Raw genomic sequence first — 13,064 nt, forward strand, 5'->3', positions numbered from 1 at the left:
AATAAATAAATAAAAATTGTAAAGGCGCTAAGTTGGTAACAGTGGGGGGATCAAAAACTCCCCATGAGCAGATGTGACCTGGTGGGCAGGTCTGTCAGGTGGCCCTCTCTCACTGCCGAAAAGGGACAGTGGCTGATTTTCAGACCTATGCAGAGTGAGGGCCACTCCAATGTGGTACCAGATTGTCTGTTTTAATGATCTTTGCTCTTTCCTTGTTTTATAAATATCACTTTTGATATTCTAATGTAAGACTTTGATGCTTTGCTGAATGTTAATTTAATCCACAAAAAGAGAGAAGTACAGAAATGTATACCAACAGTTGTCCTCATCTAACCACACAGCTTATTCTTAATCAGTACTCCAGATGGAGATACAATTACCTGTTCACTGCATCAACAGTCATGTAATTTAACTGTCCATGGCTTTCTGCTTTCATAATCACCTTTGGGTTTTTTTATTATTCAAACATACTGAACATATGGAAAGAGACTAAATGTGAAAAACCCATCTCTTAGTACATGTCAAAAATGAATATGACTTAAAAGTGTAATATTTCTCATCAGTCATTTCAGAAAGTGAAACTCACACAGTTTTGCCTCCTGTAATCCTGGTGACTACGGCTTACAGATAAACACTCAAAAAACATTGTCTAAGAAAATTTGAATATTGTAGTAAAGGTCATTCATAGAAACTCGTGGTGTCACACTCTAATTAGCTAATTAACTCAAAACACCTGCAAAGGTTTCCTGAGCTTTTAAACTGTTTCTCACTATGGGTAACAAGGAGACACAAAAGGTCATTGCTGAAGAAGCTGGCCATTCACAGAGCTGTGTATGCAAGCATGGTAACAGAAAATTGAGTGGAAGAAAAAAGTGTGGTAGGAAAGGTACAACAGGTAGAATATTGTCATGTGAAATTCATTTAAGAAAAACCACCCCACACAGACAAATGTGGCATTCTCCGTACCAAGTCACAACTGAGCCAAAGACAGACGTCTTTCCTGGGCTAACCAGAAAAGGAATCGGACTGTTGTCCAATGGTCCAGAATTCTGTTTTTAGATTAAAGTAAATTCTGCATTTCCTTTGGAAATCAAGGCTTCAGGGACTGGAGGAAAAGTGGCGAGGCACAGAGTCCAAGTTGGTTGAAGTCCAGTGGGAAGTTTTCACAGTCAGTGACGCTTTGGGGTCAGTGCTGGTTCTGGTACAGTGTGATTTCTGAAGTTGACAGTCACCACGGTGTCCACCATGAAAATCTACAGCACCTCATGGTTCCTTCTGCTGTATAGAGATGCTGATTTTATTTTCCAGTAGGACTTCACGCCTGCCCACACTACCAAACAGGTACCAAAAGCTGCTTCAATAACCATGGTGTTCCAGTTGTCGATTGACCAGCAAACTCCCCTGACCTTTAACCCAAATATCTGGGCTGTTGTCAAGAGGAAGATGAGAGACACTAGACCCAATGAAGGCAGATGACCTGAAGTCAGCTATCAAAACAATCTGAGCTTCTATTTACCAGATCGCCTCTATGCTGCAGCGTAGCATAGAGGCAATTATGGGCATTCTCTTGCCCATAATTGGATGGGCAAGAGAATGCCCATCCAATTATAGAAATGTACACACTTTTCAGAAGTTTGACATTTTAGCTTAAAGCAACTGTTTTTGATTGGTTGGTGTTATTCTAACTTTCTGAGGCACTGAATTTTGGGTTTTCTTCACCTTTAAGCCATAATCAATAAAATTACAAAAAAATAAAAGCTTGAAATATTTTACTCTGCGTGTAATGAATCCCTATAAAATGACCATTTCATCTCTGAGATGATTGGCAAGAAATATTGCATTTTTTTCTTGCAATATTCACATTTTTTTTTAGATGTATTAGTTTGCTATTTTAATAAAGAAAACAGTGTTGTAGTTCTAGTTATTCAAATGGATATTGATGGATTTGGCATTTCTATACTTGCACAGTTGCTATGTGACATCTCCCTCTGTTCATTCTTGTTGTATTAAAGTTAGGAAATGTGTTAGCTTTTGGATCCAGGCTTGGTGCTGTGACTCAGATTATGTGCCTCATAAAATTCCTAATTAGGGAATGCCTGGCTATGGTGTGCCACTACTCCCAGTCTTATTTTACTCTCTATTTCAATCCATTAAAACCTGGAACTGCCAGCTGTTGATAAGCGTAATGCTGTCACATATGTGACTTTTTTGTTATATTATGCAACATATTTAGGAAAACAACTGCTTTAAAGACACTGGCTTAAAGAAAAGTATTTTGTAACATATGATGAAAGGCTGTTTGTATTCAGTAATGTTATCCTCTCACAGCAGGGGTAATGCACCATGCTGAGAGTCAAACAGCACATATAACATGATTTTTTTTTTTAGTATTGATTTTGTATTCAACACACTCATGGTTGAATGCCACCTAAATTTGATTCAATACTTAGCCAGTTTTAAATATTTTTCTTTTGAGTCAATGTTATTATCTTCAGTTTAAGCTTCAGCTCCATGCTCAGATGATCAGCATGAATTCTTAGCTAATTATCTTAATTAGCTCAACCCAAATTTATCAACTAAATACTCTTTGTAATTTAGACTCAGTGCAGAAGGAAACACCCATTCTTTAAAGTCAGAAAGCCTGTTCAGACGAAACCTGATGCTGTGTGAAAAAGACCCTCCAAAAACATACCCACTCAGCCGAATAGTTCCTCACCTAATTAGGGATGTTTTGGTGCTCAGATGTTTGATGAACCATTCCTGGTGAGGGTCTGAGGACCACAGATTTGCTAATGAAGTGAGCCCGGGTGATTGGCACTATGGAGGATGTTTTGGTTGTTTCACAGAACATCAGTGTCAAAGCCGTGATGGCTGCTGCTTCATGGCTTGTGAGTAAGAACACTAATTGTAGCATAATTAACAGTAATATGTGTCCGTTCTGCTACAGAGAGAAATTTGGAACTATATTACTTTGAGTTGACTCATAGACTACTTCTTCTGGAGGAAATAATGTCAAGGTCCTCCAAAAGAGTATTGATATTCTTAAACAAATAAAAAAAAAAATAAAAAATGAAAATTTGTTTTTCAGATACTCAGTCTTCAAACGGATAAACTGACTGACTCTTTGGAAAGATGACGTGGCAGGAAAAAAATATGGGCTAATTAATTTTGTTAATATTTTGTTGCTGTATGACAACCAGGATAGATTTGTACAATTAGATCTGATACAACAAATCTGTGTTTCATTGGAATGATGAAGATCAGAATTAAACTGCATTGTCTTTTACTGTAAATAATCTGGATTTGGTTGTTTACTGTGTTTTGACATTAGCTGTGAATTGTTTTTAGAATAACTGAATTTCAGGCAACTGAATTGAACTTGATCTGAATCAAACATAGGCTATGTTCGGAAGCCCCCAATCTTGGAAAAGTCTATATCCACTGGGATCCAGTTTTTCCTGTTTTATTGTCATTTTTACACTTTTCAGAGGGTTGTGGTCACCCAGTCATTTGCATCTGTTGGTGCCTAAAATCAGCCCTTAAATGAGACTTGATCAAGTTTATTTAATAATTTTTTAAAATTATATATATATTTTTTTCTTTATTTTAAGGGGGGGGAGGGGGGTTTCGGAGCAGAATAAGCAGGTCGGAGCTTTGCAATATAAAATTGGCCAGAAAATTTCTGTTTGGTATATCTCTGTGATTTACTATTAAAAAAAAATTTCAGCTGTTTAGTTGAGGTATTTCAAAAAATTTACCAGTATGTTTGGTGCTTCATAATCTGTGTGACTTCCAGTAGTGATAAAACTCCAATTGTTAAGCTGCTCAAGAGCAACTTGACATGCAGATATCAGAGCATCTTCACGGTTTGCATTTCATTTAGCTCCGCTAGCAGCCAGGTGACTGCCCCGTTTAGTGCCTGTTCGGGGAAAACAATCTCTTGAACCTCCTGCTTGTTTTGAGGTTCGCCCAAGACCTCCAAGTTGACAGCAAGTGAATTACCGCTTCCAATTTGTTTGCTTTTAATTTTAGCAAACCTGTTTGAGGATTTTCCTGTCAAATTACAGAGCCAGGTTGCCATCACAACTTTTTTACAAAGCAAACTTTTTCCTGCAGTTCTCTTGCTTGTCAGATTGAAGCCATTTCCCTCAAACTGTAATGGGATCAGGGCTCTGCACTGCTAGCACATGATTGATGAAAGATTAAAAGGATTGTTGGGACTGAAGGCACATTTAGCTCCCCACCGAGGTCCAATTTCTTGTCCTTGTGTGGGGAGTAGGACTGCCACCATGCAGATGAGAGGATTGCTGCTGTGAACGCCAATAATGGGAATTCTTAGAGCCACAGCGACAATGACAAGAAGGCAATCATTTTCTTTTTGAATGTTTCTTTTTCCACAAAAGAACTAAAGTTAAATTATAAAGTGTTAAATAAGATATTCACAAGGAAACAAGACATAAAGCAGAGGAAAAATGGAGGAAAACCGACAAATTTCTATTATTTAATTATTTTTTAATTATAATTATTTAATTATATACTAATTATTTTTTAAAATTATATATATATTTTTTTCTTTATTTTAAGGTGGGGGTTCGGAGCAGAATAAGCAGGTCGGAGCTATGCAATATAAAATTGGCCAGAAAATTTCTGTTTGGTATATCTCTGTGATTTACTATAAAAAAAGAATTTCAGCTGTTTAGTTGAGGTATTTCAAAAAATTTACCAGTATGTTTGGTGCTTCATAATCTGTGTGACTTCCAGTAGTGATAAAACTCCAATTGTTAAGCTGCTCAAGAGCAACTTGACATGCAGATATCAGAGCATCTTCACGGTTTGCATTTCATTTAGCTCCGCTAGCAGCCAGGTGACTGCCCCGTTTAGTGCCTGTTAAAAAAAACAATCTCTTGAACCTCCTGCTTGTTTTGAGGTTTTGTCCCAAGACCTCCAAGTTGACAGCAAGTGAATTACCGCTTCCAATTTGTTTGCTTTTAATTTTAGCGAACCTGTTTGAGGATTTTCCTGTCAAATTACAGAGCCAGGTTGCCATCACAACTTTTTTACAAGGCAAACTTTTTCCTGCAGTTCTCTTGCTTGTCAGATTGAAGCCATTTCCCTCAAACTGTAATGGGATCAGGGCTCTGCACTGCTATTTATTTCAGAGAACATTGATGAAACAAGATTAATGTTAAGATTGTTGGGACTGAAGGCACATTTAGCTCCCCACCGAGGTCCAATTTCTTGTCCTTGTGTGGGGAGTAGGACTGCCACCATGCAGATGAGAGGATTGCTGCTGTGAACGCCAATAATGGGAATTCTTAGAGCCACAGCGACAATGACAAGAAGGCAATCATTTTCTTTTTGAATGTTTCTTTTTCCACAAAAGAACTAAAGTTAAATTATAAAGTGTTAAATAAGATATTCACAAGGAAACAAGACATAAAGCAGAGGAAAAATGGAGGAAAACCGACAAATTTCTATAGCGGTAGCTCTGATGCTGTTAGTGATTATGCACGCCGATGGTGCACCTTAACCTCTACTGAAACATTTGACAGGTTTTTGACTAAAGACAAATTGCCCTGCAAAGACCCAATTAGCAATTTTTATTTTCTGGTCAGGAACGCTCACAGTAAATAACATTTTTCTCATTGCCTTAGCTTTGTCCTTCATGCATAAACACATTCGAGGTTAACTTGAGCTGTACACATAATTTTTTTTTCTGCATTGTTAACAGAACCTTGAAGAACCGACCTTCAGTAAGAGAGTTCCCATTTAATATATCTCTATTATTGCTACTATTTCCTCTTCTGTGAAGAAAGCTCTAATTTTTAAACCCAATGGGAATGCTTATTTGCAATCATAGTCATGTGTCAGCTGTCAGCTCTGTTCTGCCGTAGGTTATCTTGTTTAATGTGTAGGAACCCTGTAATTAGAGATGATATTTCTAAATGAATTATTGGCAGCTAAGAATTATGAGACTGTATCGTTTAATTTTAAATAAACATGAAGTTCCCAGCTGCCTCAAACAATTAAGAGAGCCTTGCAAAATTATTCATAATAACCCTTGAAAATTTTCACATTTTGTCACAGTGCAACTACTAACATCTAAAAAGGTATACATTCTACTTCACTGGGATTTTAAGTAAATAATACATTGCAGCACTTGACTGTGGGATAGAGAAGAAACATAATGGTTGGTAAAAATGTAAAAATATGGCATACAACTCTGAATTTCAATAAACAATGAACAAGTGTATGTGATTCCTATTTTCATTCTGCTTTTTAAAGTATTACTTTAACTATTACTATTTACTTATATAGCTACGGTATATACATATGTATATAATCTGGCCCATAAAAACACATCAATAAAAAAACTGAGGACTTCATAAAAAAAAGCTTAATACCTGCTCAATGGTTACTATTTTCAAAATATTCTATTTTATTTGACCAATTTTGAGATACATATTAGAATTTCATGAATTAATCTTTACATTAAAGTTTGTGGCTAAATGTAACATGACAAAATGTAAAAAAAAAAAAAAAAAAGTCTTTAAAAGGCAGCACATAATATGACTTAAGCACCTTGAAGTATGAAATGGTCATTGCCAGAGGGCAGATTACTTGGATCAAAACACTTTATTAATGTTTTTATTGGCTTTTAAAAGTCTGCAGATTGTGTCAACGCGGTCACACCAGGTTACACAGGATGACAAACGCACCAGCTGGCTTATTCATCTGAAAAAGAAACGCTGGGCCAGTCTGTCCTTGAAACTCTGTCCTCCCAGCCTCCTGAGCCAGTGCTCCATGGAGGCATATGATTAGTGGTGACCAGCAGCGATAAGGACTGCACGTCTGTCAAAATCAAGTCGCAGTGCCCTGACCGTGTTGTCTTAATATGAGCTGAAGTGTGGTGTCAGGGTCTAGGGTCAATTTACCAATTCAGCAGTGCAGCAAGTCTTTGCCTCAGCTCCCTTCAGCTGGCAATTATCAGTATGTGGCTCAAAGCATAAAATAGCTGCAACACAGTCACACAGACACCTTCAGAAGCTAGCTATTGAAGCATATGCACAGAGGCATGTAAATGTATTGGATGCAACACGGCTTTTGAATTATTAAAAAGGCTTAGTTTGCAATGCATTATACAAAACCCATACAGGGGTAGTACATCATAATAAAAGCTAAGTAGCTCCACAATAATTTATATTTTTTTCCATCCAATTTTCTTCAATTATAGAGGAGAACTAGAGGCTTGTTGAGTCATTTTCAGTTGATCAAAACAATTGAAAGAGACTGTCTTTGAGCAGAGTGCTGCCTCTTCTCCGACCCTGAGAAAAAGGCCCTTGATCACTTCATTGTGTGAGGTTTGAATATGAATGTAATCAGAACATTTTTTGCAAAGGATCCCACTCTGAAGACCACTCAAAGGCATCAGCTATTATCAGCAAGCGAGCAGCGTCCGTGCTCTGACCTCATCCGCTGCGCTGTCCCTCACTAAAAGGCTGAGTTATGACCGACACCGAGAGGAGCCGGGCTGCTCAGGCTTGTAAATGAGCTCGGCGTGAAACGGAGTCTCCATGCATGTCACGAACAGCCCATCATTACTTTTACAGAGGTTGACTTGAGTCGCAGCCTAACATATGGGTTATGATGTCTTAGAGGGTAGACGCACTGTGCATTATAAAAACAGATGTAATCTAAAAGCACAGAATGGAAGCAGCTGTGTTCAATAAAAATATTACATACACATACAAAAAAACTACAGTCCCAGTGTATGCATGTTTTTTAAGCTTTTGAACTCTTTCTGCACTGACTTGGATTTCATTTTTTATCAAAATCAAGTAATCCTTTTGGGTCTTTTTTTCTTTTCTTTTCTTTTCTTTTCGGTGCGCTGCAGAGCTGTTAGGGTAACTGTAAAGCCCACTACCACTACGCTCACACTGTTCCTGAAACCAGTCATTAGCTGACCGGGCTTTTTCTTCTTATCTGCATTCTCATTTAATACTTTTTCACTTGCCTCAAACAAAGAGTTAGCTGCTGCCTTGCATCCTGCAATTTTTGTCTAATCAGCCGCCCAGCCACAAGCTCATACAGTATTCATTTCATCCAGTGTTTGTGAGGTTTGATAGTACTGCAGAGATGAGTCCTGCTGAGGCTCTCTTATAAACACTCAGAATGGCTACCAGTCAGATATTTTGTTGCTGTGTCCGCCTGCAGGTCCTTCCAGCCTCATGCTGATCCATCTTGGCTTTTGCAGATGATTATATGGTACATCTTGGATAGCGGGAATAAACTTGCGGTTCCCAGACTAATCCGGGATGTCTTTTTTTATTTCACATGGTGGATTCATTAAACAGGTTTATTTATACCAGGAACTATATTTTTTGAAATACTTGACATATTTTGTCACAGTAAAAAAAATGCTTTAGTTTAAAATAAGACTTGATAGTGTTTTCCATGTCCTTTCATTCAATTAAAAATACTTTATTTATCCCAAAAGAATATTAAATGTCATAATTAACATCATCCAAGTATCTTTAAAGATTTTATGGTGAAATTGTGGGCAGAAAGGGTCTCCATTTGCAGTCAGTCTCCAAATGAAGATGCTGAGGCATGACTGTAATGACATGCTATGAGCTCAAAATCTGGGCAACAAAGAGGATTTTCCATAGTTCTATGTCCCCATCAGTTGTTTGTAAGCACTGCTAATCCATCTCATTTGTTTTCGTCATTCCTCTATACAGGTCCTTTCTCAACAGCCATGTTTGGTCCATTTTAAAGGAATTCTAGTTCATTTTTCTTGAAAGTCTGGTTTGTTTTGGGTAGGTATGAATGCGCAACTGAACTCCAATGTGGACCAAAAAAAAAAAACAACAAACTCTGGTCTGCTTGCAAAGCCTAGATCTCAGTTTGGTTGAAATGAATTCTGGTGCAGTTTGAATGAGTATGTGAATGCCAAGCGGACCAGATAATGCTCCAAAAGTAGAGCTGCAGAAGTCTAGCATTAGTGATAGAAATATCTCTTGGTTTTTTGCCAAAGACAAAAGTGAAATCCTACAATAGCTCAAATATGATGCCGCTTAATTTTAGTTTACATTTTCTGAAGAAAGAAGATTCTCTCTGTGTCCTTTTAAGAGTTTTTTGTGAGGGAGGAGCAGTTTTTTCCAAGGGTTTGGTTTGTTTGACACAGTGCAGTGTAAAAGTGAAATGCACCAGCTGAAAATGGAACAAATGTTGTAATTTTGGTTCCCAATCGAACTGAGTCTACTTGACAATCAGTTGTGAAAATAGCCCAAATTTCTGTCTGACCGCATGATTAGAAAGGTGAGCAAAGATATGATTCTTGCTTACTATGATGGATGGAAGAGATGGTTTGACCTGCCTCCTTCTCTCTCTGCTATTTGATCCTGATCTGCATCCTTGATGCCTCATTTTCAACTCCTCTTGTATTTTCAGCTGTAGTTCTCCCAGGTACAAGTAAAAATAAACAACAACAAAAAAAAAAAACCACCTTGTTGCCATGGTTATGAATCATGACAAATGTGACTTTTTTCTACCTTTTCCATCCTCTCTGTCAAGTCTGGCTATGAATTGTGCTGTCCAGCATCTGTTTCCATCACATTCCCCCTCAATGAATAAGTTGACTGAATCCCAAACAGTTGGCCATGCAGGTTCTCCTCCAAAACAAGTCAAACTGATTGTTTTTTTCAAAATGTATTTTATTGATCTGACATAATATTCTAATCTTCAATGTCCTGCTTCCATTAGCAAACTATCACAATTAACAGAATTAAAGGCTCAAAAACATCAGCCTATGTGTAATGAATCTATTAAATGTGTTTCACTTTGTGAACCGAATTACGGAAATCAATGAACTTTTAAATATATTAATTTATTCAGAATGAATATGTGGGAAGAAATTGAACAAGGAAACAGAGAGCTTCATAACAAAACATGGCAACTACAATACAGAGCACACACACAATATAAAACCCAAAGAACAAAGGATCATTACGTAATATGAAAATAAAAAAATGTGCAAAAATGCCTTTGCACAGCAGTCTATATGACATAGAGTCCATTGCTGTCATTAAATATTTACCCTAAAATCAGCTTAAATGAATTATGACATCCTTGCCACACCAAATTAACTAACAGCATATTTAAAGGTTTAAAGTGAACAGCATGTCCTTTATTGTTTCAGAAACACAAGTATCTCAGTATGACAGCTGGTCCGTGATGAAAAGCTTGACAAAGTATCCTGGTTTTGCAAGTACATTAACTGTAATGGCCTAAATCCTTCAGCTGAGAGACTCTTTTGAATAACTCAACAGAAAGTGTCTCATCTGACAGTAGTTCTCCCCATGCGTGAGCTCGCAAATATACAGTGTGATCACGACAAACCTGCACAGGCCTGCATGTGAGAGCTCTCCAAATGAAAGTGGCGGATAACAGCACATGCAAATGCCTGAATCAGAACAATGTCTCTGTTACATCTTGTTTCTTTCAGAGTGTCGATATCCGATGCTAACTGCCATCCATGGCACTCAAACGGACCAGTTTGAAGGACGCACTCTATTTTGTGCGCCTCATTATTGAGTTTGGCTTCTGTAGATAACCCAGAAGTCCTTGAGTATAGCCGATGTCCAATTGGGCATGATAAAATTATGGAGTGTCTTTGCAATAATTTTTATAGGTGTGTTTAATGTATTCATTCAAGATACAAAAGCAGAGATGTTGACTTCAGGATTAAAATTAGATTTAAATTAAATGCTACTGGATAAATTATTGTAGTCATCAAAACAATTTATTCATCATTGTAAATAAATATGCAATGTATAATGTTTCAATAATTATTGCCTTTAGTACTGTTTATCAACAAACTCCTTATTGTTATCCTTATTATTACATCAAGTATACAAAGTGTAAAGAAATTAAATGTTAAGTATCATAACCAATGCCAGAAAACATCTTTTTAATGTATGGAACAAAAAAAATCTAAATGTACATTTTTATTGTTTGTCAGAACTACGGTAATTAATACTTCCCAACTAATTAATAATTGAAAGGTGCAACTGTAAAAAAAAAAAAGGAAAAAAAGTTTGAAAACTGATAAATTTGCTATTGAAACAAATGTCTCTGTTGCAGGAACTCCTGCAGTGAACAAATTGCTTTTTCACAGTTTTTTAAAAAAAAGACAGGCTTATTTATAAAGTTCAGCAGTGTGAATATGATTGTTAAGCTGTGACTTTTCACTTTTTAGTTTTCCTACATCACTTTTCAAATCTCCTACAAATTCAGACTCCCTCAGCTGTGAAAACTAATCAGAGATAAGATGAAACTTCTTTACCAGAGCAACACCACAGCTGCAGAACATCTATTTTATTTAGAACTGACCAACAAGCGCCGTGTTTCCACTGACTTGCTCATTGCCTCAAGCCAAGATAATGTGAGATGACCCGACATCTCATGTGACCCCATCAGGGGCTTCACCTGTGAACCTTTGCAGAGAGCACTGTGCCTGATAAATGAGACTAAGGTGATGAGCAGCTGATGGAGTGGCTACCAAAGGTCACAGTGCTCTGGGAAGCTCCATTCTGCTTGGTCATTTCAATTTTTGGACTGGCAGCACCTTGTGATAATGCTGGAAAACTTGAGCCAAAGGTTAGCCTTGTGGAACCAAAATTCATTATTTTGTTCAGATACTTTTAACTGATTGAATCAACTGTGTTGTTTTTTTCCTAATTTGTGCCTGCTGAATTAGGTTGGAAGCTATTTGTGTTGAGGTGTAACTACTGACAAACATAAACCCACATGTGGTGGTTATTGGCAATGGATGTTGCAGACATGCAGAGCTTATGTTCCTTTTTTGTTATTGCTGCTACATTTTCATGCACCCACGGAGTTTTATCACCACTCTGAGTGTTTAACAATCGTTTGGATTGCCTTTTGTAGATGGAGATAGCTGTTCATTACAGAATATGGGATTTTTAATGTTAAAGGTTCCCTATTTGTTTCAGTTTGATGCACGAATAAGTTTTTCATCAGCTTTACATCAGCTGTGCTGAGATTTTCTAGCATTTCCTATCCACCATTTTGTGATTTGATGGTGTTTTTCACACTGTGTTTATTTTCCTGTGCCTGGATGAACGCTAGTAGGGAGATGCAGGAAGGGGAAAAAGTAGAGGCAGTATGCAATTTGTATGGCACTGCACACACCTCGCAACAGCTGTGGACACTGGGGACAATTGACCCGAGCACCGTCCGCACTCACCCACACTCGCAGCTGAAGATGGTCTCGATAAAATGTCATCTTTGAAACGGTCACGTTGAGCTGTGGCTCCGCAGTCAACTCGACTGAGGAGTGGAGGAGGAGGCAGGTGTGAAGACTTTGAAAATAATAGCCTTTTGACAACTCTTGGAGTTAAAATTTGCATCACAGAGGAAACACTTCAAAATGTCAGTGGTCAATCAATTCAAATATTCCTGGATGAAGAATATAAAGCACAGCCAATCTGTGTTTAGAGAAAATTCAGTAAAATAACTTCTAAGCCCTTGAGTAAACAAAATAAGAGCTCATTTAGTTTTAGAAAAAGAAACAATTGTGCCTTGCAAGAGTTCTCATTAGTGGTGGGACCAGATTAAATTTTTTTAATCAATTGCAGAGCCTGTAATTACTTAATTGCAATTAATTGCATTTTAATCAAAACCTATATATTGACAAAAATTCACCACCGGTGGGACCAAAGAAGTGGCTTTGTCGTCCACTGCTGTTATTTTCAGATGTCGCTTGTGCATCAGAATCACAGACATACAAAAACACAGTACAAAGGTTCACTTTTGTACATAAAAAAAGAAACTACAAAATCATACAAACAAAACTTAAGTGGGTATGAATACTTCTGCATTATGTATGACAGCATATCCGTTGTGGAAATAAAATCTCTCTCGACTGACGTCATTTCAAGGAGACATGTTCCCCACCTTTTTATGGTGTTTTCCAGCAATGGAAGCGGAGGAATACCCGTCAAGGGAGACTGCTCTATTCTTATTTGCTTAAAATCTGA

At 37.4% G+C, this 13,064-nt stretch overlaps 1 protein-coding gene across 1 annotated transcript in view; it reads right to left on the minus strand.

The window, feature by feature from the left end:
• tenm4 (teneurin transmembrane protein 4) overlaps positions 1-12,296 on the minus strand; it is a 225,673-nt gene extending 213,377 nt beyond the window's left edge. Inside the window, exon 1 of the mRNA XM_044118604.1 lies at positions 12,272-12,296. The gene's annotated coding sequence lies outside the window, so the exon portion shown is untranslated. The remainder of the gene's footprint in view (positions 1-12,271) is intronic.
• Positions 12,297-13,064: the final 768 nt, after the last annotated feature.

This window comes from Gambusia affinis, linkage group LG06, assembly GCF_019740435.1.
Source record: "Gambusia affinis linkage group LG06, SWU_Gaff_1.0, whole genome shotgun sequence".
Lineage (NCBI taxonomy): Eukaryota > Metazoa > Chordata > Actinopteri > Cyprinodontiformes > Poeciliidae > Gambusia > Gambusia affinis.